Source organism: Pseudophryne corroboree, assembly GCF_028390025.1.
Source record: "Pseudophryne corroboree isolate aPseCor3 chromosome 3 unlocalized genomic scaffold, aPseCor3.hap2 SUPER_3_unloc_4, whole genome shotgun sequence".
NCBI classification, from domain to species: domain Eukaryota; kingdom Metazoa; phylum Chordata; class Amphibia; order Anura; family Myobatrachidae; genus Pseudophryne; species Pseudophryne corroboree.
The window spans coordinates 3,605,810-3,620,372 of record NW_026967530.1 but is presented as its reverse complement, the minus strand read 5'-3'; the positions used below and the strand labels follow the sequence as shown (position 1 = coordinate 3,620,372).

The window sequence follows — 14,563 nt, the reverse complement described above, 5'->3', positions numbered from 1 at the left end:
GCACGTGCCCTCCCTCTGCAAGTAGCGTGACTCAACCACTGGCAGCCCACTGGACCACTGCCCGGCTGACTCCGCTGCTGCTGGCAGTGTCCATGGAGCAGACCGGAGTGCTCTTTTTACAGGTACGCGGTGGGGGCCTGGTCCCTGGCGGGTGGTGGTGAGGTTTCTGTCTGCACTCTCTCCTGCCTCTCTGTCCCTGCTCCCTGCCGCCCCTCTCTGTCCCTCCTCCCCCCTCTCTGTCCCTCCTCCCTGCCGCCACTCTCTGTCCCTCCTCCCTGACGCCCCCTCTCTGTCCCTCCTCCCTGCCGCCCCCTCTCTCTGTCCCTCCTCCCCCTCTCTGTCCCTCCTCCCCCTCTCTGTCCCTCCTCCCTGCCGCCCCTCTCTGTCCCTCCTCCCTGCCGTCCCTCTCTGTCCCTCCTCCCCCTCTCTGTCCCTGTTCCCTTCTGTCCCTCTGTCCCTGTTCCCTCTGTCCCTTCTGTCCCTCTTTCCCTTCTGTCCCTCTTTCCCTTCTGTCCCTGCTGCCCCCCTCCCTGTCCCTGCTCCCCGCTGCCCCCTCTCTGTCACTACCGCCCCTCTCTGTCCCTGCTCCCTCCCTCTGTCCCTGCCGCCCGTCTCAGTCCCTCCTCACTGCTGCCCCTCTCTGTCCCTTCTCCCTGCTGCTACTCTCTGTCCCTACTCCCTGGTACCATATAAAACATGTGCAACGACCTCTGCCTGGCGCAATGTGTGCAACGACCTCTGCCTGGCGCAATGTGTGCAACGACCTCTGCCTGGCGCAATGTGTGCAACGACCTCTGCCTGGCGCAATGTGTGCAACGACCTCTGCCTGGCGCAATGTGTGCAACGACCTCTGCCTGGCGCAATGTGTGCAACGACCTCTGCCTGGCGCAATGTGTGCAACGACCTCTGCCTGGCACAATGTGTGCAACGACCTCTGCCTGGCGCAATGTGTGCAACGACCTCTGCCTGGCGCAATGTGTGCAACGACCTCTGCCTGGCGCAATGTGTGCAACGACCTCTGCCTGGCGCAATGTGTGTAACGCGCTCTACCTGGAGCAATGTGTGTAACGCGCTCTACCTGGAGCAATGTGTGTAACGCGCTCTACCTGGAGCAATGTGTGTAACGCGCTCTACCTGGTGCAATGTGTGTAACGTGCTCTACCTGCTGCAATGTGTGTAACGCGCTCTACCTGCTGCAATGTGTGTAACGCGCTCTACCTGCTGCAATGTGTGTAACGTTCTCCACCTGTGTGGTGTAATGTGAATTGGTACTGTTATGTGGCCACGCTCTTTCCCCATGAAGCCACGCCCCTACATTTTTGGTGCACTCCTTCGGCACGCACTGTCCTTGATTTAAAGTATGGCAGAGGGAGCAAATTTACATTCTGCCAAGGGCACTGAAATGTCTAGACAGGGAGGGACAGGAGAGGGGGCGTTAGGAGAGGATGGGGGCGTTATGAGAGGATGGGGCAGGAGAGGGGGTATTAGGTGGGGTTGGGGGCAGGAGAGGGGTATTAGGAGAGGTTGGGGGCAGGAGAGGGGGTATTAGGAGAGGTTGGGGGCAGGAGAGGTTGGGGGCAGGAGAGGGGGTATTAGGAGAGGTTGGGGGCAGGAGAGGGGGTATTAGGAGAGGTTGGGGGCAGGAGAGGGGGTATTAGGAGAGGTTGGGGGCAGGAGAGGGGGTATTAGGAGAGGTTGGGGGCAGGAGAGGGGGTATTAGGAGAGGTTGGGGGCAGGAGAGGGGGTATTAGGAGAGGTTGGGGGCAGGAGAGGGGGTATTAGGAGAGGTTGGGGGCAGGAGAGGGGGTATTAGGAGAGGATGGGGGCAGGAGAGGGGGTATTAGGAGAGGATGGGGGCAGGAGAGGGGGTATTAGGAGAGGATGGGTGCAGGAGAGGGGGTATTAGGAGAGGTTGGGGGCAGGAGAGGGGGTATTAGGAGAGGTTGGGGGCAGGAGAGGGGGTATTAGGAGAGGTTGGGGGCAGGAGAGGGGGTATTAGGAGAGGTTGGGGGAAGGAGAGGGGGTATTAGGAGAGGTTGGGGGCAGGAGAGGGGGTATTAGGAGAGGATGGGGGCAGGAGAGGGGGTATTAGGAGAGGATGGGGGCAGGAGAGGGGGTATTAGGAGAGGTTGGGGGCAGGAGAGGGGGTATTAGGAGAGGTTGGGGGCAGGAGAGGGGGTATTAGGAGAGGTTGGGGGCAGGAGAGGGGGTATTAGGAGAGGTTGGGGGCAGGAGAGGGGGTATTAGGAGAGGTTGGGGGCAGGAGAGGGGGTATTAGGAGAGGTTGGGGGCAGGAGAGGGGGTATTAGGAGAGGTTGGGGGCAGGAGAGGAGGTATTAGGTGAGGTTGGGGGCAGGAGAGGGGGTATAAGGAGAGGGGGAATTAGGAGAGGATGGGGGCAGGAGAGGGGGAATTAGGAGAGGATGGGGGCAGGAGAGGGGGAATTAGGAGAGGATGGGGGCAGGAGAGGGGGAATTAGGAGAGGATGGGGGCAGGAGAGGGGGAATTAGGAGAGGATGGGGGCAGGAGAGGGGGAATTAGGAGAGGATGGGGGCAGGAGAGGGGTATTAGGAGAGGATGGGGGCAGGAGAGGGGGTATTAGGAGAGGATGGGGGCAGGAGAGGGGGTATTAGGAGTGGGGGCAGGAGAGGGGGTATTAGGAGAGGATGGAGGCAGGAGAGGGGGTATTAGCAGAGGATGGGGGCAGGAGAGGGGGTATTAGGACAGGATGGGGGCAGGAGAGGGGGTATTGGGACAGGATGGGGCAGGAGAGGGGGTATTAGGACAGGATGGGGGCAGGAGAGGGGGTATTAGGACAGGATGGGGGCAGGAGAGGGGGTATTAGGAGTGGATGGGGGCAGGAAAGGGGCATTAGGAGAGGATGGGGGCAGGAGAGGGGTATTAGGAGAGGATGGGGCAGGAGAGGGGGTATTAGGAGAGGTTGGGGGCAGGAGAGGGGGTATTAGGAGAGGATGGGGCAGGAGAGGGGGTATTAGGACAGGATGGGGGCAGGAGAGGGGGTATTAGGAGAGGTTGAGGGCAGGAGAGGGGGTATTAGGAGAGGTTGAGGGCAGGAGAGGGGGTATTAGGAGAGGTTGAGGGCAGGAGAGGGGGTATTAGAGGTGGGGGCAGGAGAGGGGGTATTAGGAGAGGTTGGGGGCAGGAGAGGGGGTATTAGGAGAGGATGAGGCTGGAGAGGGGGTATTAGGAGAGGATGGGGCAGGAGAGGGGGTATTAGGACAGGATGGGGGCAGGAGAGGGGGTATTAGGAGAGGTTGGGGGCAGGAGAGGGGGTATTAGGAGAGGTTGGGGGCAGGAGAGGGGTATTAGGAGAGGATGGGGGCAGGAACGGGGGTATTAGGAGAGGATGGGAGCAGGAACGGGGGTATTAGGAGAGGTGGGGGCAGGAGAGGGGGTATTAGGAGAGGATGGGGGCAGGAGAGGGGATATTAGGAGAGGATGGGGGCAGGAGAGGGGATATTAGGAGAGGATGGGGGCAGGAGAGGGGGTATTAGGAGAGGATGGGGGCAGGAGAGGGGGTATTAGGAGAGGATGGGGGCAGGAGAGGGGGTATTAGGACAGGATGGGGGCAGGAGAGGGGGTATTAGGAGAGGTTGGGGGCAGGAGAGGGGGTATTAGGAGAGGTTGGGGGCAGGAGAGGGGTATTAGGAGAGGATGGGGGCAGGAACGGGGGTATTAGGAGAGGATGGGAGCAGGAACGGGGGTATTAGGAGAGGATGGGGGCAGGAACGGGGGTATTAGGAGAGGTGGGGGCAGGAGAGGGGGTATTAGGAGAGGATGGGGGCAGGAGAGGGGATATTAGGAGAGGATGGGGGCAGGAGAGGGGGTATTAGGAGAGGATGGGGGCAGGAGAGGGGGTATTAGGAGAGGATGGGGGCAGGAGAGGGGGTATTAGGAGAGGATGGGGGCAGGAGAGGGGGTATTAGGAGAGGATGGGGGCAGGAGAGGGGGTATTAGGAGAGGATGGGGGCAGGAGAGGGGGTATTAGGAGAGGATGGGGGCAGGAGAGGGGGTATTAGGAGAGGATGGGGGCAGGAGAGGGGGTATTAGGAGAGGATGGGGGCAGGAGAGGGGGTATTAGGAGAGGATGGGGGCAGGAGAGGGGGTATTAGGAGAGGATGGAGGCAGGAGAGGGGGTATTAGGAGAGGTTGGAGGCAGGAGAGGGGGTATTAGGAGAGGTTGGGGGCAGGAGAGGGGGTATTAGGAGAGGATGGGGGCAGGAGAGGGGGTATTAGGAGAGGATGGGGGCAGGAGAGGGGGTATTAGGAGAGGATGGGGGCAGGAGAGGGGGTATTAGGAGAGGATGGAGGCAGGAGAGGGGGTATTAGGAGAGGATGGGGGCAGGAGAGAGGGTATTAGGAGAGGATGGGGGCAGGAGAGGGGGTATTAGGAGAGGATGGGGGCAGGAGAGGGGGTATTAGGAGAGGATGGGGGCAGGAGAGGGGGTATTAGGAGAGGATGGGGGCAGGAGAGGGGGTATTAGGAGAGGATGGGGGTAGGAGAGGGGGTATTAGGAGAGGATGGGGGCAGGAGAGGGGGTATTAGGAGAGGTGGGGGCAGGAGAGGGGGTATTAGGACAGGAGGGGGCAGGAGAGGGGGTATTAGGACAGGAGGGGGCAGGAGAGGGGGTATTAGGACAGGATGGGGGCAGGAGAGGGGGTATTAGGACAGGATGGGGGCAGGAGAGGGGGTATTAGGACCGGATGGAGGCAGGAGAGGGGGTATTAGGAGAGGTTGGGGAAGGAGAGGGGGTATTAGGAGAGGATGGAGGCAGGAGAGGGGGTATTAGGGGAGGATGGGGGCAGGAGAGGGGATATTAGGTGAGGATGGGGGCAGGAGAGGGGGTATTAGGAGAGGTTGGGGGCAGGAGAGGGGGTATTAGGAGAGGTTGGGGGCAGGAGAGGGGGTATTAGGAGAGGTTGGGGGCAGGAGAGGGGGTATTAGGAGAGGTTGAGGGCAGGAGAGGGGGTATTAGGAGAGGTTGAGGGCAGGAGAGGGGGTATTAGGAGAGGATAGGGGCAGGAGAGAGGGTATTAGGACAGGATGGGGGCAGGAGAGAGGGTATTAGGAGAGGATGGGGGTATTAGGAGAGGATGGGGGCAGGAGAGGGGGTACTAGGAGAGGATGGGGGCAGGGGAGGGGGTATTAGGAGAGGATGGGGGTATTAGGAGAGGATGGGGGCAGGAGAGAGGGTATTAGTAGAGGATGGGGGTATTAGGAGAGGATGGAGGCAGGAGAGGGGGTATTAGGAGAGGATGGGGGCAGGAGAGGGGGTATTAGGAGAGGATGGGGCAGGAGAGGGGGTATTAGGAGAGGTGGGGGCAGGAAAGGGGGTATTAGGAGAGGTTGGGGGCAGGAGAGGGGGTATTAGGAGAGGATGGGGGCAGGAATGGGGGTATTAGGAGAGGATGGGGCAGGAAAGGGGGTATTAGGAGAGGATGGGGCAGTAGTGGGGGTATTAGGAGAGGATAGGGGAAGAAGAGGGGGTATTAGGAGAGGATGGGGGCAGGAGAGGGGGTATTAGGACAGGTGGGGGCAGGAGAGGGGGTATTAGGAGAGGATGGGGCAGGAGAGGGGTGTTAGGAGAGGATGGGGGAAGAAGAGGGGGTATTAGGACAGGTGGGGGCAGGAGAGGGGGTATTAGGACAGGTGGGGGCAGGAGAGGGGGTATTAGGAGAGGATGGGGGCAGGAGAGGGGTGTTAGGAGAGGATGGGGCAGGAGAGGGGGTATTAGGAGAGGATGGGGGTAGGAGAGGGGGTATTAGGAGAGGATGGGGCAGGAGAGGGGGTATTAGGAGAGGTTGGGGGCAGGAGAGGGGGTATTAGGAGAGGATGGGGCAGGAGAGGGGGTATTAGGAGAGGATGGGGGCAGGAGAGGGGGTATTAGGAGAGGATGGGGGCAGGAGAGGGGGTATTAGGAGAGGATGGAGGCAGGAGAGGGGGTATTAGGAGAGGATGGGGCAGGAGAGGGGGTATTAGGAGAGGATGGGGGCAGGAGAGGGGGTATTAGGAGAGGTGGGGGCAGGAGAGGGGGTATTAGGAGAGGATGGGGCAGGAGAGGGGTATTAGGAGAGGATGGGGCAGGAGAGGGGGTATTAGGAGAGGATGGGGGCAGGAGAGGGGGTATTAGGAGAGGATGGGGGCAGGAGAGGGGGTATTAGGAGAGGATGGGGCAGGAGATGGGGTATTAGGAGAGGATGGGGGCAGGAGAGGGGGTATTAGGAGAGGATGGGGGCAGGAGAGGGGGTATTAGGACAGGATTGGGGGGTATTAGGAGAGGTGGGGGCAGGAGAGGGGGTATTAGGAGAGGATGGGGGCAGGAGAGGGGGTATTAGGAGAGGATGGGGGCAGGAGAGGGGGTATTAGGAGAGGATGGGGGCAGGAGAGGGGGTATTAGGAGAGGATGGGGCAGGAGAGGGGGTATTAGGGGAGGATGGGGCAGTAGAGGGGGTATTAGTAGAGGATGGGGGCAGGAAAGGGGGTATTAGGAGAGGATGGGGGTAGGAGAGGGGTATTAGGAGAGGTGGGGGTATTAGGAGAGGATGGGGCAGGAGAGGGGGTATTAGGAGAGGATGGGGGCAGGAGAGGGGGTATTAGGAGAGGTAGGGGCAGGAGAGGGGGTATTAGGAGAGGATGGGGCAGGAGAGGGGGTATTAGGGGAGGATGGGGCAGGAGAGGGGGTATTAGTAGAGGATGGGGGCAGGAGAGGGGGTAATAGGAGAGGATGGGTGCAGGAGAGGGGTATTAGGAGAGGTGGGGGCAGGAGAGGGGGTATTAGGAGAGGATGGGGGCAGGAGAGGGGGTATTAGGAGAGGATGGGGGCAGGAGAGGGGGTATTAGGAGAGGATGGGGGCAGGAGAGGGGGTATTAGGAGAGGATGGGGCAGGAGATGGGGTATTAGGAGAGGATGGGGGCAGGAGATGGGGTATTAGGAGAGGATGGGGGCAGGAGAGGGGGTATTAGGAGAGGATGGGGGCAGGAGAGGGGGTATTAGGACAGGATTGGGGGGTATTAGGAGAGGTGGGGGCAGGAGAGGGGGTATTAGGAGAGGATGGGGGCAGGAGAGGGGGTATTAGGAGAGGATGGGGGCAGGAGAGGGGGTATTAGGAGAGGATGGGGGCAGGAGAGGGGGTATTAGGAGAGGATGGGGGCAGGAGAGGGGGTAATAGGAGAGGATGGGTGCAGGAGAGGGGGTATTAGGAGAGGAGGGGGTATTAGGAGAGGATGAGGCAGGAGACAGGTGGGATGAGAGGACAGTACCTGGAGGATGAGGCGGTAGGAGAGATCACACCGTGAACTGAGGAATGTGTTCCGGAAGTGGGCGGGGCAGTATTTCCGAGTTATCGTTAGCATAGCGCATTGGATTATGGGGAGTGACTATCACAGTAACTCAGCAACCAGGAGCAGCCCCGCCCACTCACTGTCCATTGGCCGCAGCTCGTCACACACACACAGCTCCGCCCTCTCTCCCTCTCATAAACCGCAAAGCTCCGTCACTCATTAGCCGCAAACCCCGCCCACTCACTGCCCATAGGCCGCTGCTTAAAGACACTAACACTGAGCCCCGCCCTCTCTCCCTCTCATAGGCCGCATTGCCCCGTCACTGAATTACCGCCAGACCCGCCCACAGCACGCAGTTCCCGTCACTCATCATAAGCCCCGCCCACTCTCTGGCCCCGGCTCCCTGTATACGTCATTATCAGCGCTAGCTCAGATCTTTATCTGCAATAGCACAGACCAAGCCAACATGGCGGCGCCCATAGGGGGCCGGGAACATGGCGCCTGCCCCGTCCTGATGCTGTGATGTGTGTATAATAATAATGGGTGATGTGTGGTCACAGCTGCTGTGTTACTGACCGGGCTGCAGCCACCTAGGCTTCATATCCCAGCACACACAGTGCCAGCCATGGTGGAGAGCCAGTGTGGGACTGGGGGGTGATGGGCCCATGGGGGGAATGTAGTGACAGGGGCCCATGGGGGGATGTAGTGACAGGGGCCCATGGGGGGGAATGTAGTGACAGGGGCCCATGGGCGGGGAATGTAGTGACAGGGGCCCATGGGCGGGGAATGTAGTGACAGGGGCCCATGGGGGGGGAATGTAGTGACAGGGGCCCATGGGGGGAATGTAGTGACATGGGCCCATGGGGGGAATGTAGTGACAGGGGCCCATGGGGGGATGTAGTGACAGGGGCCCATGGGGGGGAATGTAGTGACAGGGGCCCATGGGGGGAATGTAGTGACAGGGGCCCATGGGGGGAATGTAGTGACAGGGGCCCATGCGAGGAATGTAGTGAAGTGACAGGGGCCCATGAAGGGGGGGATGTAATGACAGGGGCCCATGGGGGGAATGTAGTGATAGAGGCCCATGGGGGGGAATGTAGTGACAGGGGCCCATGGGGGAATGTAGTGACAGGGGCCCATGGGGGAATGTAGTGATAGGGGCCCATGGGGGGAATGTAGTGACAGGGGCCCATGGGGGAATGTAGTGATAGAGGCCCATGGGGGGGAATGTAGTGACAGGGGCCCATGGGGGAATGTAGTGACAGGGGCCCATGGGGGAATGTAGTGATAGGGGCCCATGGGGGGAATGTAGTGACAGGGGCCCATGGGGGAATGTAGTGACAGGGGCCCATGGGGGAATGTAGTGACAGGGGCCCATGGGGGGATGTAGTGACAGGGGCCCATGGGGAATGTAGTGACAGGGGCCCATGGGGGAATGTAGTGATAGAGGCCCATGGGGGGGAATGTAGTGACAGGGGCCCATGGGGGAATGTAGTGACAGGGGCCCATGGGGGAATGTAGTGATAGGGGCCCATGGGGGGAATGTAGTGACGGGCTCATGGGGGAATGTAGTGACAGGGGCCCATGGGGGGGAATGTAGTGACAGGGGCCCATGGGGGGGTGTAGTGACAGGGGCCCATGGGGGGGAATGTAGTGACAGGGGCCCATGGGGGGGAATGTAGTGACGGGGCCCATGGGGGAATGTAGTGACAGGGGCCCACGGGGAAAATGTAGTGACAGGGGCCCATGGGGGGAATGTAGTAACAGGGGCCCATGGGGGGAATGTAGTGACAGGGGCTCATGGGGGAATGTAGTGATAGAGGCCCATGGGGGGGAATGTAGTGACGGGGCCCATGGGGGAATGTAGTGATAGGGGCCCATGGGGGGAATGTAGTGACGGGCTCATGGGGGAATGTAGTGACAGGGGCACATGGGGGGGAATGTAGTGACAGGGGCCCATGGGGGGGTGTAGTGACAGGGGCCCATGGGAGGAATGTAGTGACAGGGGCCCATGGGTGGAATGTGACAGGAGCACACGGGGGGGATGTAGTGACAGGGGCTCATGGGGGAATGTAGTGACAGAGGCCCATGGGGGATGTAGTGACGGGCCCACGGCGGGAATGTAGTGACAGGGGCCCACGGGGAAAATGTAGTGACAGGGGCCCATGGGAGGAATGTAGTGACAGGGGCCCATGGGTGGAATGTAGTGACAGGAGCACACGGGGGGAATGTATTGACGGGCTCACGGCGGGAATGTAGTGACAGGGGCCCACGGGGAAAATGTAGTGACAGGGGCCCATGGGGGAATGTAGTGACAGAGGCCCATGGGGGGAATGTAGTGATAGGGGCCCATGGGGGGAATGTAGTGACAGGGGCCCATGGGGGGAATGTATTGACAGGGGCCCATGCGAGGGATGTAGTGACAGAGGCCCACGGGGGGAATGTAGTGACAGGGGCCCACGGGGGGAATGTAGTGACAGGGGCCCACGGGGGGAATGTAGTGACAGGGGCCCACGGGGGGATGTAATCACAGGGGGGTATAGTGACAGGGGCCCACGGGGGGGATGTAATGGCAGGGGCCCATGCGGGGAATGTAGTGATAGGGCCCATGGGGGGGAATGTAGTGATAGGGCCCATGGGGGGAATGTAGTGACAGGGGCCCATGCGGGGAATGTAGTGACAGGCTCAAGGGGGAACGTAGTGATATGGGCCTGTGGCCGGACAGCCTACGTGGACAATGGCGGCGCGGCACTGAAGGGGTTAACCCTCAGTGACCGGCGCCATATTCAAGGACAGTGGGCGCTTGGCGCCACTTTTAAACTGTGCGCTGGTGCTAGGCGCCATCTTTAAATGTATCATGGGTGCTAGGCACCGGGTATTTATATTTAATACTGTGTTTTCACCAATGTTATATTTAAGGCAATAGGCACAGTTGTAAGATTGCACATTTACATTGCAGCAAATGCCAGCACTTAGAAGGAATGTGTAAGCTGTGTTGGTTTTAAAATGCATTTACGTTTGAGGACAAATGGCTTGGAAGCTTCTCACCTAGGAATTGAGATGCTGATGACCCTGGCACCTGGAAAGGGGTGTATAGATAAGCCATTTCTCTGAGATTGAGATGTGTCTCTGTGTAACTTTATAGACACATGCAGGTGAAAGGATTTGTTGCTGTCTTCTCTGAATATTGAGTGAACTGGTTTTACATGGAGACACAAGGGGCTGCTAAATCAGATTGTGTTTTATGAATGAAAACTAGTGGGTTTCGTGTAACAACAGTTTGATGTAAGATTTCTTAGGCTGCATTATGTGTGATGCAGATTATGTTTAATTTACAGTATAAGAACGTTGTCTATGTGTGAGAGGGTGAATGCAATTGAAATGCAAGTTACATTTACATGTGTGAAAGACAGGAACATGATAATCAGATTGTGTTTGGGAAAGCCACTGGTTTGGTTATATATGAAGAGGAGCAGGAATGCGCTTTATATAAGTCTTATCTATTGTAATGTAACTTGTATTTCTTTATATTTTCTGCGATAACCTGATTGGTTGGAGAAGACAGGGAGGGCTTACCCCCCTGTGGTACTGTGTGTAGAACTGACATAAAAAGGAGACCTGCGTGCCTCCATTGGTATTGTAGTTGTACCATCTTATTCTGCTGGAACATCTGATTGTATGCTGTTGCCCCTAGCAATAGGGAGGAGCCTTTTTAAAGGTTATCATTGAGCAAATAAACATCATTGCCTCAAGAAGACTGCTTCATCTTGTGACCTACAGGGTTATGCCAAACCTAGCCCCGTCCTCCGGCTGTCCAGGGAAGCACCTAACGTCTCCAAGTTCCGCCTTCCGCCAGCTACCGGTAGAGGCCTAGCAAGTGGCTAGTGGGGATTCGTCGACACCACACAGCTGTGGTAAGGCAGTGCGTCGGCACATACAGAGCAGAACCGTGGTTCCAAACGCCACGGCAGGTTAGGAGTTTGGTGGTGGCAGCATAAACCCGCCCACAGGCGGTTACTGACGGGAATCCCCTATGTGGTCAGGCCTCGTGTGACTTGTCCTTCCATTCTGTGCGCAGCCAACGGGACGCAAAAGCGGCGAGTGCTTTCGTACAGCACCGTCCTGTCACAGGGCCCATGGGGGGAATGTAGTAACAGGGGCCCATGGGGGGAATGTAGTGACAGGGGCCCATGGGGGGAATGTAGTGACAGGGGCCCATGGGGGGAATGTAGTGACGGGCTAATGCGTGGAATGTAGTGATAGGCGCCCATACTGGAAATGTAGTGACAGGGGCCCATGGGGGGAATGTAGTGATAGAGGGCCCATGGGGGTGAATGTAGTGACAGGGGCCCATGGGGGGAATGTAGTGACAGGGGCTCATGGGGGGGAATGTAGTGACAGGGGCTCATGGGGGGAATATAGTGACAGAGGGCCATGGGGGGGAATGTAGTGACGGGGGCCCATGGGGGGAATGTAGTGACAGGGGCCCATGGGGGGCAATGTAGTGACAGGGGCCCATGGGGGGAATGTAGTGACAGGAGCACATGGGGGAATGTAGTGACAGAGGCCCATGGGGGGAATGTAGTGACAGGGGCTCATGGGGGGAATATAGTGACAGGGGCCCATGGGGGGGAATGTAGTGATAGGGGCCCATGGGGGGGAATGTAGTGACAGGGGCCCATGGGGGGGAATGTAGTGACAGGGGCCCATGGGGGGGTGAGGAACCCAGGTTCATGTGTGCATTATTCTCGCCTCTCGCTCATTTCCGCCATGAGAAAGGCAGCGCTTACAGCTCCGCACGGCGCCCCGGAGTCATTACCGGGTTCTGAGATCACACAGTAAGGACACATTAGCCAGATACAAAACGCACCTTTATTTTCATACACACTAATTATACATGAAGAACCGTAACCACACTTTATACATTATTTACAGGTAGCATTAACATTGCACGCAGGAGGACTATACGGATATAAAAACCCCACACAGGGACCCTCCACCCACCTAAGCCGTCTATAGTCACCTCTCAGGGCACCTGAGCACGATTCTTTGCACGGCCATTAGGTTCCACTGGGTGATCTGCTGCAAGACTTTCTGATCCTGGACGCATTTGGCCTGATAGTCCTCTACCCGCCAAAGTAATAACAAGTAATGGAAATTACGGATGTGTAATAATGTGTAATGGGAATTACGGTGTGTAATAATGAGTAAGGGGCATTACGGTGTGTAATAATGTGTAATGGGCATTACGGTGTGTAATGTGTAATGGGCATAACGGATGTGTAACAATGTGTAATGGGCATTACGGTGTGTAATAATGTGTAATAGGCATTACGGATGTGTAATAATGTGTAATGGGCATAATGGTGTGTAATAATATGTACTGGGCATAATGGTGTGTAATAATGTGTAATGGGCATTACACATGTGTAATAATGTGTAATGGGCATTACGGTGTGTAATAATCTGTAATGGGCATTACAGTGTGTAATAATCTGTAATGGGCATTACAGATGTGTAACAATGTGTAATGGGCAAATTGGTGTGTAATAATGTGTAATGGGCATTACAGATGTGTAATAATGTGTAAAGGGCATAATGCTGTGTAATAATGTGTAATGGGCATTACGGTGTGTAATAATGTGTAATGGGCATTACAGTGTGTAATAATGTGTAATGGGCATTACGGTGTGTAATAATGTGTAATGGGCATTACAGTGTGTAATAATGTGTAATGGACATTACGGATGTGTAATAATGTGTAATGGGCATTACGGTGTTTAATAATGTGTAATGGGCATTACAGTGTGTAATAATGTGTAATGGGCATTACGGTGTGTAATAATGTGTAATGGGCATTACGGTGTGTAATAATGTGTAATGGGCATTACGGTGTGCAATAATGTGTAATGGGCATTACGGTGTGCAATAATGTGTAATGGGCATTACGGATGTGTAATAATGTGTAATAGGGATTACGGATGTGTAATGTGTAATAGGCATTACGGATGTGTAATAATGTGTAATGGGCATTACGGATGTGTAATAAGCATTATGGTATGTAATAATGTGTAATGGGCATTACGGCTGTGTAATAATGTGTAATGGGCATTACGATGTGTAATAATGTGTAATGGGCATTACGGATGTGTAATAATGTGTAATGGGCATTACGGTGTTTAATAATGTGTAATGGGTATTACAGTGTGTAATACTGTGTAATGTGCATTACAGTGTATAATAATGTGTAATGGGCATTATGGTGTGTAATAATGTGTAATGGGCATTACAGTGAGTAATAATGTGTAATGGGCATTACAGTGTGTAATAATGTGTAATGGGCATTACGTTGTGTAATAATGTGTAATGGGCATTACGGTGTGTAATAATGTGTAATGGGCATTACGGTGTTTAATAATGTGTAATGGGTATTACAGTGTGTAATACTGTGTAATGTGCATTACAGTGTATAATAATGTGTAATGGGCATTATGGTGTGTAATAATGTGTAATGGGCATTACAGTGTGTAATAATATGTAATGGGCAATATGGTGTGTAATAATATGTATCGAGCATTACGGATGTATAATAATGTGTAATGGGCATTACGGATGTGTAATAATGTGTAATGGGCAATATGGTGTGTAATAATATGTATCGAGCATTACGGATGTGTAATGGGCATTACGGAGTGTAATAATGTGTAATGGGCATTACGGTGTGTAATAATATGTAATGGGCAATATGGTGTGTAATAATATGTATCGAGCATTACGGATGTATAATAATGTGTAATGGGCATTACGGATGTGTAATAATGTGTAATGGGCATTACGGATGTATAATAATGTGTAATAGGTATTACAGTGTGTAATAATATGTAACAGGCATTTCGGATGTATAATAATGAGTTATTTGGCATTACAGTGTGTAATAATGTGTAATGGGCATTACGGTGTGTAATAATGTGTAATGGGCATTACGGTGTGTAATAATGTGTAATGGGCATTGCGGAGTGTAATAATGTGTAATGGACATTACGGTGTGTAATAATGTATAATGGGCATTACGGTGTGTAATAATGTGTAATGGGCATTACGGTGTGTAATAATGTATAATGGGCATTACGGTGTGTAATAATGTGTAATGGGCATTACGGTGTGTAATAATGTATAATGGGCATTACGGTGTGTAATAATGTGTAATGGGCATTACGGTGTGTAATAATGTGTAATGGGCATTACGGTGTGTAATAATGT

General features: G+C 55.0%; 1 protein-coding gene across 3 annotated transcripts in view; it reads right to left on the bottom strand.

The window, feature by feature from the left end:
• LOC134984167 (oocyte zinc finger protein XlCOF22-like) overlaps positions 1 to 14,563 on the bottom strand; it is a 110,167-nt gene that overhangs the window by 25,432 nt on the left and 70,172 nt on the right. For 2 of the 3 annotated variants that reach the window (XM_063949788.1, XM_063949789.1), the window contains exon 1: positions 7,283 to 7,461. The exons of the other annotated variant lie outside the window; for it this stretch is intronic. The gene's annotated coding sequence lies outside the window, so the exon portion shown is untranslated. Of the gene's footprint in view, positions 1 to 7,282; positions 7,462 to 14,563 lie in introns of those variants that run through there. 3 annotated transcript variants of the gene reach the window in all.